This window comes from Diadema antillarum, unplaced genomic scaffold, assembly GCF_040938485.1.
Source record: "Diadema antillarum isolate AM-2024a unplaced genomic scaffold, OU_Dant_1.0 seq00000264_RagTag, whole genome shotgun sequence".
NCBI classification, from domain to species: Eukaryota; Metazoa; Echinodermata; class Echinoidea; order Diadematoida; family Diadematidae; genus Diadema; species Diadema antillarum.
In genome coordinates this window covers 1,627,469-1,638,898 of record NW_027271302.1, presented here as the reverse complement: position 1 = coordinate 1,638,898, position 11,430 = coordinate 1,627,469, and the positions used below count along the sequence as shown (strand labels likewise).

The following is an 11,430-nucleotide window of genomic DNA, read 5'->3' as shown; positions in this document are numbered from 1 at the left end:
ATTAAAAGCGGATAATTACCTGTCGCATGCATGATTATGAATAGGATAGTAGATCCAAGCAGTTTATAGATCTGTGTATAAACAGTTACCCTTCACAAGGAATAGAAGTAGCTTTATTGTCTTTCATTCTGACACCATAAGGTCTGAGCGGTAATCTCCATCTGGTTAAAAGGAGACTTTTCATACACGAAAATGGGGCAGATCATTTGAGCAATCTTGTCAAAATGGCTTGTGGCTCTTTGGGAAGAGTGGAACGAGCCCAGCAGAGGTTTGGGATTGCAGAAACAAGTCGGGTGAAGAAGAGAACGAGACTTACTGAGTTCAAGGCCAGCCCAGTCAAATTAATAGTTTTAAAGAAGGGAAAGGAGGCCAGATATGGTCCCTGCATGAGGAGCAAGTTCAAGAACAGGTAACACAAACTGCAGGCCTTGAAGAAGGGACTAGATGAGGCTGGGAAAGTGGGGTTGGGGGCTAGGGGCCTGCAGCCCCCACACATTCTGGCTCTTACAAGTAAATCGCTGAGCAACTTGGACATATCTAGATCCAGCACCCTCTTGAACACCAACACTTCCAACTCGGTATCTAATAGTTTTGCTGGTTGAGGAATTTGTAATACTACAGCTTAATGAAATCACTTCATGAGTGGGAAACCGCACTACTGGACTTGTTTGCTAGACAATTCTTCCCCCTTCTTGGCTATCTCAAGGTCAGAGTTGGATGCGTGGGTCCGGCTATGGATTTTCTTTATTCACTAATCTATTTTGAATCTCTACTATTACTCATCCTTTCATTCCTTCCTAGCAACATGAACTCTTGCATTCAACTAGTCTCTAAGCCAGCCACTTTATTCTAATATTGGGAGATAATTATTTTCTTTTTCCTACTGAAATATGAAATCACTTCACGAGTGGGAAACCGCAATACTGGACTTGTTTGCTCGAGAATTCTTTCCCCTTTTTGGCTATCTCGAGGTCAGAGTGGGATGCGTGGGTCTGGCCGTGGATTTTATTGATTGATTGATTTATTCATTTTAAATCTCTACCATTATTCATCCTTTCATTTCTTCCTAGCAACATGAACTCTTGCATTCAACTAGTCTCTAAACCTAGGCCCGTCACTTCATCCTCTCTAACACTGTGAGGTAATTATTATTTTTTCTTTCCTACTGAAATATGATTAATGAAATCACTTCACGAGTGGGAAACCATACTACTGGACTTGTTTGCTAGAGAATTCTTCCCCCTTCTTGGCTATCTCGAGGTCAGAGTGGGATGTGTGGGTCTGGCCATGGATTTTATTTATTCATTTATTTATTTTGAATCTCTACCATTATTCATCATTTAATTCCTTCCTAGCAACATGAGCTCCTGCATTAAACTAGTCTCTAAGCCAGTCACTTCATTCTCTCTAACATTGTGACGTAATTATTTTTTTTCCCTACTGAAATATGATTAAGCATAACACCGCTCACTGCCAACCGGAAGTGTTTAGTTATTTACATTGACCTTTATTACAAGAGTTCCCAAGACCGGCAAAAACTTGGTTTGTTGGGAAGGCCATTGCGGGTCACGTGCCATCAGTTCGTCACGCCGATTGGCTGCAGATCTCCCTGGATCTGGCATGTGGACTTCAGGTGATTAACAAAAATGGACTACCATGGCTGGGACTATTCAGTGTAAGAATGATAATCGTATTAGTCCTCTTACTGATAGCTGCATAGCAATAATCACGTTGTAAGACGTTGTGTGAGGCTGACAATGGGTATTCACCTGACAGCATATGACAATACAGGCTACTGCTTGGGGTCAAAAGAAAATGTGACAACTCCCGGATATTTATGAAGTTCTACAGCAGATGCTTGTTAAAAGCATGAGAAACTTTTGTAATCAACAAGTTTGTTAAATGTCATGTTTGCTGAATTTTCATAATTTTACATAGTGTCAAGTAAGAACCACTTTAATAGGGAAGGGATATTTATTATCACTAGCGGTAGGGGGAAAAAATGTTTAGCCATCGTATATATGGCGCACATGAAACCAACTTGCGCAAACCTTCCAATGGAGGAAAACACCAAGAACGAGCAAAAGAAGAGGAAACACCAGGGAAGACCAGTGGTTGCGGAAAAATTTCCGGCCGCTGTTCAGCAGGCGAAAAACCATGTAACCGGCGGAGAAAAACCGAAATTGGCTCCGTTTGCGGCACTACTCTTCCAAACATATGAGAACATCTGTAAAATACAGTGCCGGGTTTGAAGGAGGAGCACCCAAAATTGAGTATGTACAATATGCTTTGATGATTAATGTTAAATGGACACTGATTATAATAACATTGAATTTTAGAGGTTACAGTTCTGAGTCTGATTTTGCAATATCATTCTATCGTACTAATCTTATGTTTATCAATTTTGTTACTTAGTAAAACCTGACACTAGAAACAAACAGTGCTGTGCATGCATACATGAAAATGTATAATTATGCTCACTGGTATATTCAACTTCTTCACAATTTGACAAACATGTCATGGAAATTATGAAAGCTATTACATGAGGGGAAATTATACATATGTAACACATAGATCTTGATTGTTATAAAGTCAATCATTTATTACGATAAATCATGAAATGAAGTAACGGCTACAAAAAATCAACAACAGAGAGACATTAAAGTGTATCTGCACCCAGAAATTTATTTTTGAGAGGTGTGAGGGCATGTCTTAAGAGCTCTAGAGAAAATTATATCCCATCACAAAAATGGCCAAAAACTGTGAAATATTAACTTTAATAAATAAGCACGCACTAGTGCGCGCTGCAATAGTAGCCAAATCTGAAAATAGTAGCCTCACGTAGACCATTTGTGTGTGCACGTTTCCTTCGTTTGCCTCCGTCTGCACACAGCTATATCGAATACTGCCTATCGGTATCGTGTGCCTTTCCAATGCCCATATAGCATGACATGACTAGTTATGTACCCAACTACTAGACAGCATCGTAGCAGCCCGGCCTGGCCCGCCCGCCCGCCGGATGATGCACCCGGTATAGGAGCTTAGCGTTTGGCGATCACGACTCGATCGACTCTTGATTTACGTTAAAGATGCCTATTACGGAGCTGCCAACTAGTACGGATTTTCCGTAATTGGTACGGAAAATAACCACCATTACGGAAGTACGGAATGTCGCCCATAAATTACGGATTTCGGGAATTCCGATAATGCACTATCGCCTATGCAGCAAGCACTACATAATGTACATGCATGCGGCTGGCTTCCCTGCTTCTTCCCGGCGCGCCCGCCGCCTGCGCTCCCTGCGATGAATGGCACACACACAGTTTCATTCTCCAGCCCGCATTGCGTGTGTGTGTGGACACGACGTGTGTGCGTATGTAGCTTCCCTGCCTTGTGTACGGTGAAGTGTGTACAGCTGTAGATGGCTACGCTGCGTGCAGTGGATTCGATACACGTTGCAGCTCGGTATTCAAGCAACTGCACATGTTACGGATTTGAGACAAGGTCGGCCAAAGCGAATTCGCCGTCAGTCCAATTCGTAACAGTTGCAGAGCTCTGACCACATTTTCCCACATTATTATACGTTTATAGTTTATCGTCAAATGAGAAATTATCGTTATGTTTTACTTTCAAAGAACTGATATCGTGTGTATTTCTAATAAAATCGATATATAATGTCTTCTTCATATTATTTCATGTTGTGAAGCTGTCTGTTGATTTTATGTCAGTGATTCAATGTACATGTAGATGCCCTTTTGACTATTAATCATTATCTATTTTTATTTTATTGATAGAATTTCATACATTTCCATTTTCTATGTGGCTACAATCGAATCTGACAGGTTGTCAGTTTTTCTAATTTACCACCGTGAGCTCCGTATTGTAAATTAAACCTTTCCAACCTCCGCCCTCAATGATATTGAGTGGGGCGAGTCGAATTGGGGGCGAATCGAGTAGGGGCGAATCAATTTAGGGCGAGTCGAACATGTGGACAATTTAGAATGTAAACAGCGCACGTTGCACATGAAGCTGAGGCCTGATTGAACATTCGTACAGCGTGCCGTGGATACATGCCGTGGATTTGTGTTTGGACTTTGTCTTTGCCCTTGGTGTATTACTGTCTTGAAGTTGGAACTTGGAAACATGACTACCTCTTCTGATTCTACATCAAAACGAGTGAAAAAGCAACAGACTTTTAGGGAGGACTACCACAGAAAATGGCAGTTCATCATACCATCAAAAAGGAGCAACAACTATGCGCGATGTACACTGTGTTCATCTGACTTCTCAATAGGACACGGAGGAGCAAATGACATTCAAGCGCACATTAAGTCAATGAAGCATCGATCCGCTGCGGAAGCCAGCGAAAGTAACCGGGGTGGCAACATCGCAAAATACCTTGTCCCCAAAGACAATGCAGTTATTAGAGCAGAGGTTCTCATGACACAGTTCTTGATCGAACATAATGTACCTTTCGCGGCATCGGATCATTTATCAAGCTTGATGAAGGAAATGTTTCCTGACAGTAAAGTTGCGGCAAAGTCTGCCTGTCGTCGAACCAAGACCACTGCTATTGCTCGGACATTGGGCCAAGAAGCTAGAGGCGAGTAAAAATAAATAGAATACAAGTACATGTGCAAAAATCTAAAGACAAGTTAGGCCTAGCATCTATATAAACTATGCATGTATTACGTATAGTCTAGAGAGTGAAGATAAGAGATCTTGATCTAGTAGACCTGAGTGATCTTGATCAGGGTTGGCGTGGTTTAAAACAAAGTGTTTTAGAACACGTTTTAAAACGTTTTGAAACAAAAAAAAAAATACAATAAAAAAATCTTCCCAACCCTGATCATGATGATACTAGACTAGGTCTATATTTCTTCTTGGTAATCAAATGCTGGAGTACTTTATTCTCCAGACTCTTAGATCCTCAAATTTATATGCAAGCTCCATGCTGATACAATAACACATGATAAAAAGAACAAGGAAAAGTAGAAATTACGCGGTGCATAATATATGTCCCCGCCAGAAATAGCATTTTGTAGCAAAATCTACAATACAGGTCAAAAATCAAGGTCAAAGGTCAAAGAAGTCAAAGGTCAAAATTCTGTGTAGAAGTTTTGAAGCCATCACCTAGTGCCATCACATAAAACAAACGGAATCGAAATCGGGTTAGAAATGGCGAAGGAGTAGCATTTTGTAGCCATGCAATGTACAATATAGGTTAAAAATCAAGGTCAAAGGTGAAAGAAGTCAAAGGTCAAAATTCTGTGTAGAAGTTTTGAAGCCCTCATCTAGTGCCATCATATAAAGCAAACGGAATCGATATCGGGTTTGAAATGGCGAAGGAGTAGCATTTTGTAGCAAAATGTACAATACAGGTAAAAAATCAAGGTCAAAGGTCAAAGAAGTCAAAGGTCAAAATTCTGTGTAGAAGTTTTGAAGCCCTCACCTAGTGCCATCACATAAAGCAAACGGAATCGAAATCGGGTTAGAAATGGCGAAGGAGTAGCATTTTGTAGCCATGCAATGTACAATATAGGTCAAAAATCAAGGTCAAAGGTCAAAGAAGTCAAAGGTCAAAATTCTGTGAAGAAGTTTTGAAGCCCTCACCTAGTGCCATCACATAAAGCAAACAGAATCGAAATCGGGTTAGAAATGGCGAAGGAGTAGCATTTTGTAGCTAATGTACAATATAGGTAAAAAATCAAGGTCAAATGTCAAAGAAGTCAACGGTCAAAATTCTGTGTAGAAGTTTTGAAGCCCTCACCTAGTGCCATCACATAAAGCAAACGGAATCGAAATCGGGTTAGAAATGGCGAAGGAGTAGCATTTTGTAGCAAAATGTACAATACAGGTCAAAAAATCAAGGTCAAAGGTCAAAATTCTGTGTACAAGTTTTGAAGCCCTCAACTAGTGCCATCACATAAAGCAAACGGAATCGAAATCGGGTTAGAAATGGCGAAGGAGTAGCATTTTGTAGCAAAATGTACAATATAGGTCAAAGGTCAAGGTCAAAGGTCACAACTGAAATTCTGTGTACAAGTTTCAAAGCTCCCATGTAGTGCTCTCATATAAAGCAAACAGAATCAAAATCGGCTCATAAATGACAGAGAAGTAGCAAATTGAACATTTTGATCACACACGGACGCACACACGGACACACGGACGCACGGACACACGGACGGACACACACACGTACGGAGCCCGTTTCATAGTCCCCTGCTCGAACTCGTTCGGCGGGGACAATTAGTAGTTGTAACGGTCACAATAGCAATATTATCGTTAAAATTATTGTTACAGTATATGCACTTGCCACCATATATTTATTACTTTTCCCCAAATCTTCGAGGCATGTATTGTAACGACAGTATGTTCGTCGCTTTGCGGTGGTGCTTCGTGTACATATGTGTGTGGATGGTTCCCCGTGTGGATTATTATGTACATGTACATTACACACGAGTGTGGCTGTATCAAGCAACTAGGACCATATGGCTACAACCACACTCGTGTGGCTGGATGGTACAGACATGACACATGCGTGTGGTTGTATACACTGCCTATTAGGCACTATTAATAACTACTTTCTAGTATTCTTTTACTCTGTCTAGAGTCTTGACACTCAAGATCAAATTCTAGAAAATCAAATTGAAAAGGGTTAAGTAAAAAATAACAAGCAAAGAACTAGAGTCTGTACAGTGAGTTTCAGACTTGAGCAGCAACAGGAAATAGAAATAAACTTTTCCTCAGCTTCTTTCAGCTTTGATCCAATGACATGTGTACTCAAGTTTAGCTACACAATGTGAGCCCAGTGAGGCATCTTCAGTTTAGAATAATTTGCCAATTAACAAATCAAAGTAATATTTCCTCACAAATTTGCACACTTGCCCTAACAATTATTATATAGTATTCAATAAGGTGAAATGATACAGGCTGTTATTTGTCAAATAAAAAATAACTATTGTATGAGATCAATCTAGTTATAAAAAAAATTCCAGATTATGATAACAACAGGATTGTTATACCAGTGTTCTTGTACTGTAATGATGATGAAAATGTTGAAACAGAAAATAGTAACTACGGGTATCAACAGATGGTTACAAGAGTATTGCGTGCATTTAAGATTTTTTTTTTAATGTTTAGAATTAAGAGATTTTTTTCTCTCTCTCTCATTTTTAGGAGATATCCTGTGCAAGATCAGAGAGAGGCCATTTTCCATTTCAACAGATGGAAGTTCTGATCGAGGAGCTGAGCAGCAGCTTTTTCAATTCAATTCAATTCAATTCATGCTTTATTTCATTTTTCGAAAAGAACATAAACATTTCACTTTCTTTGGTAACAGAGAATAAGGTTGCATAGTCAAGACAAAGTAAATTGAGAAAAATAAAATCGAAGAACCTTGGAATAAGAAATACGTTGTAATGAAACTTGACTGAAGTGATAAAGACGACATAATGCGTAAGACATCGAAAAATGGAGGGACCCACTAAAAAGACAATGCTTGTAGAATGTGGGCCCCTCAAGTACAGAATGTCAATAGAAATTGAACTGATGCAAAAAGGGGAAGAAAGACTGGGAATAAAGTAAAAAAGAAAAAAGTCTGGAAGCCCTCTAGGAAGATAGAGTATCAAACAGACATACATACTCAGGCGAGTAAACAGAAAACGAAACTGGGACGGCGAAACTAATAAAGCTTTACCCCATAATCGTCCGGTACTTCGATTGTGATACTCGACATGTCGTCAGTGTACTATTGGAGATAGCAACAACAACTGAACAATCAACTGGGAGGAACATTTTTCAACTCCTTGACCATGTTCTGAAAGAAAACAACATTCCATGGAGCAATGTCATTTGCTTCTCTGCAGATAACGCCGCAGTGATGATGGGCGTCCACAACGGAGTTGCAGCCTTTGTAAGGAAGGAGAACTCTCAGGTGTTTGTACATGGCTGTCCTCGCCACCTTCTACACTTGGCTGCTGAGAAAGGAGCTCAGGAACTTCCTTGCTCGCCTGCAGACTTGTTGATTCCTGTGTTTTACTTCTTAGAGAAGTCCAGCAAGCGACACAAAGAATTCAAAGCGGTTCAGGCTTGCTGTGGTGCGGAGCAACATAGTATACTGAAGCATGTCTGCACAAGATGGCTTTCTCTCGAGCGTGCTTTGGATCGACTGTTAGAGCAGTGGGAACCCCTTGTGGAATATTTTCAGAAGGAGTCTAAAGTTCTGTCAGGAGGAAGAAAGCGAAAGGATGATGATCAGGAGCAGACAGAACAAAAGAAAATGAAGACTGCTCCAACAGGTGAAGTACAACCAAAGAAGAAATCTGTCCAGGCTTCAAAGAGCATCTCACAAGCTTCCTGTCAATCATCCAGCACACTGGCACAAAAAACAGTACCAGCAAGCACAGTGAGTTGTCCAGCCAAAGGGGCTGTGGCTTCAGGGTTGTCAGCTTCTAGTAAGTCCAGCATCTCTTTTGCAAGCAGCAAAAAATCTTCTTCTACATCATCTGTAATGAAAGGAGGGAGTATTGTTCCTGCCATGAGACACACACCATCATCAAGTCACAAAAAGACTTCTGCTACATCATCTGTTGTGAAAGGAGGGAGTACTGTTCTCGGAGCAAATGTTATTCCTGCCAGGAGACACTCACCATCATCAAGCAGCAAGAAGACTGCAACTACATCATCTGTGTCAACCAATGGAGTCACTTCTGTACAAAGCTGTTCTTCTGGAGCATCAAGACCATCAAGTAAAACTGAGACAGCACCATCAAAGAAGAAAGGAAAAATCTGTGCAGGAACAAAAAACAGTCCAAAATGTCAGAGTTCAACATCTACATCACCATCAGTGACTTCAGCTGAAGCCAAAGCAGCAGCTATCCATGCCAACCTGACTCAAGATAAATACAAGCTGTATTGTCTGTTTCTCCAAATACAATTCCCATTTTCAACAAGTTGAATGTTGAGTTGCAAGAGGAGGCCCCCAAGATCCATGTGCTGTTGGATAGATTACATTTCTTTTTGAGGCAACTGCTGATGAGGTTTGTAAAGCCGGCAGTCCTCATGAAAACAGCATTGCCCCAAGAGTGTGATTACAAGTGCAAAGAAAATCAGAGGGCAGATGACGATTTGATCCTGGGTAGTAAAGTGAGAGACATCCTGTCCACAGGTCAGATCACAGATGAACAGAGGTCAGAATTCTTTTCCTCTGTTAGAAACTACTTCGTTGCAGTTTCAAATTATGTTGTCTCCAAGTTTCCCCTTAAGGATGAATTGCTCATGCATGCAAGAGTTGCCAATCCAACGAAAAGGTGTGATATGTCGTTCTTTTCAGTAAAGTACTTCGTTCAACGTTTCCACTTCATGGAAGATGCCTTGGACCAGCTTGAGTTGGAGTTTGCCAGCTACCAGAGTGATTGTATGGTAGACAGCCTTCCTGAAGAAAGAGTAGACTTGACCTGGTCAACACTGTCACAGATGCAGGACAAATCCTCTGGTGAACTGAAATATGGCAATCTGGCCAAAGTTATGCATCTAATTCTGTCCATCACACACAGTAATGCTTCTGATGAGCGACTCTTCAGTATGGTCAGGAAGAACATGACTGAATTCAGACCCAGTCTAGGAACTCCAACTCTTTCTGACCTTCTAGCCCAGAAGGTGGCCAGCCAAGCAAAGGGAGAGGCCTGCTTTCAAGCAAAGTTTAGTGACAAGGTGTTGGAGAAGTGCAAAGGAGCAACCATGTCATTTGTTAAGCACACATAGGACAATTGAAGTGACACACAAACTGAACATAACCGTTTCATCAGACATCCGCCTTGTTGACTGTTTTCTTTTTCTATGCCTACGTAGTGCTTTACATGAACATTATGAACTCAAAAGAGCAGAAATCTTCTATGGACAGAGAGAGACTTTGTATAGCTGGATCATTGACTTTGTGCAGCATGACTGTGTGAAGAGGGTAAGATATAAAAATTTCCACCTCTGTTTGATATACCAGTACAGTTTACATGACATGCAGTACAAGTGTGTATGTGACAAAGATGATTACATCATGTGTGCACCACATCCCACAGTGTTGTGGCATTTTTTTTTTTTTTTTTTTTTTTGTGTTTTTTGTTAATTCATAGCGCCGCGTAGGAAATTACTGATTTCTTCCCAAAATTACTGATTTTGAGCCTTGTGAGTACTGATTTCCACTTCTGAAGGTTGGCAGCTCTGCTATCATCTGTGTTGCACCACTTTGCCGGAACACCATTCCGAACTTTGCGACATTCAAATTTCTGGATCAGAGGAAATACCCTGAGCTGTTCCAAAAATGGTATGACAAACTTGAAACGGCATATCGTTCTGCTGGTATGACAGTGGACCGGGACCGGCTTGTAAACTCGAACGCAAGGTTGTGTGAAGAACATTTCAAGCTAGCTGACTTTCAACAGCCATTCCGCCTTCACACATCGTCAACATTTATTGGACTGTACTGAACATCATTATCAGAACACCAGAATCAGGATGAATTTGCATGTTTTCATCAAGCCCGTTTGTCTTGTGAGTAGACTCAACAGTAAGTTACTGAGGTAGACAGCCGTAACTCGTGATGAAGGAGGAAAATTTGAAATTGACACTGAAAAGTGATAGTCACTAGAATAGTCACTAGAGTAGAGTCCAGTCAGAAACACTCACTGTCACTAACCCGTGAAGATCGAACGTTAGGTCTACATTATTGTAACTCTAACATTAGATGTATAATCTGTTGTGTGGTCTAGAAGTCTAGTAGGTCTAGTAGATCTAGTACCTGGTACTTAATTAAGTAACAGGGTTAGGCCTATCAGGTACAGTAAAGACCTATCAATGATTAGATCTGGGTGTCTAACGTTAGACCTCTATTACGTCAGACATCTAAAATTTAACTTGTTAGTGAGGTTCCCGCACCCCGCCAGGGGCTCGAATAGGCCGCCACCCTATTAAAAATTGTTACAAGCGCACTGAATCAAAATTTATGCTCGGGACTGTGTTCAGTATCAGATTTTCCATCGCCGGAGCCTCTTGCAATTTTATTTCTGGAGTGCACAGTTACTACGATAGGTACTACATTGTACTACGGGACTACGGCTTCGGGAGTCTGTGCATGACGCTGGGCCAGTTCACTGCATGCATGCTGCATATACGCACCAGCCTCACGCGCTCGCTCTCTCTCGAGCCATATGTATCCGCATGAGTTAGAGGCTGCCGAGGCTGGCTGCCTGGTGGCCAGTGGCACAGCGTGGCAGCACCAACCTAGCTACGTACGTGAACATTTGCGTGCGTTTGAGTGTTTTGAGAGCACTAGTAGTATCGTAGTACACTGATCGTACAAAAAATTATCGAACTACGCAATCGAATGCAGTCGATAATGCCAGGCGACTACTCTTAGATCAAGGCACATGTAAT

The 11,430-nt window shown here is 41.1% G+C and overlaps 1 pseudogene; it reads left to right on the top strand.

Annotated features, from left to right (window-relative positions):
* The first annotated feature begins 224 nt into the window (after positions 1 to 224).
* On the top strand, positions 225 to 9,765 carry LOC139729804 (uncharacterized; annotated as a pseudogene).
* Positions 9,766 to 11,430: the final 1,665 nt, after the last annotated feature.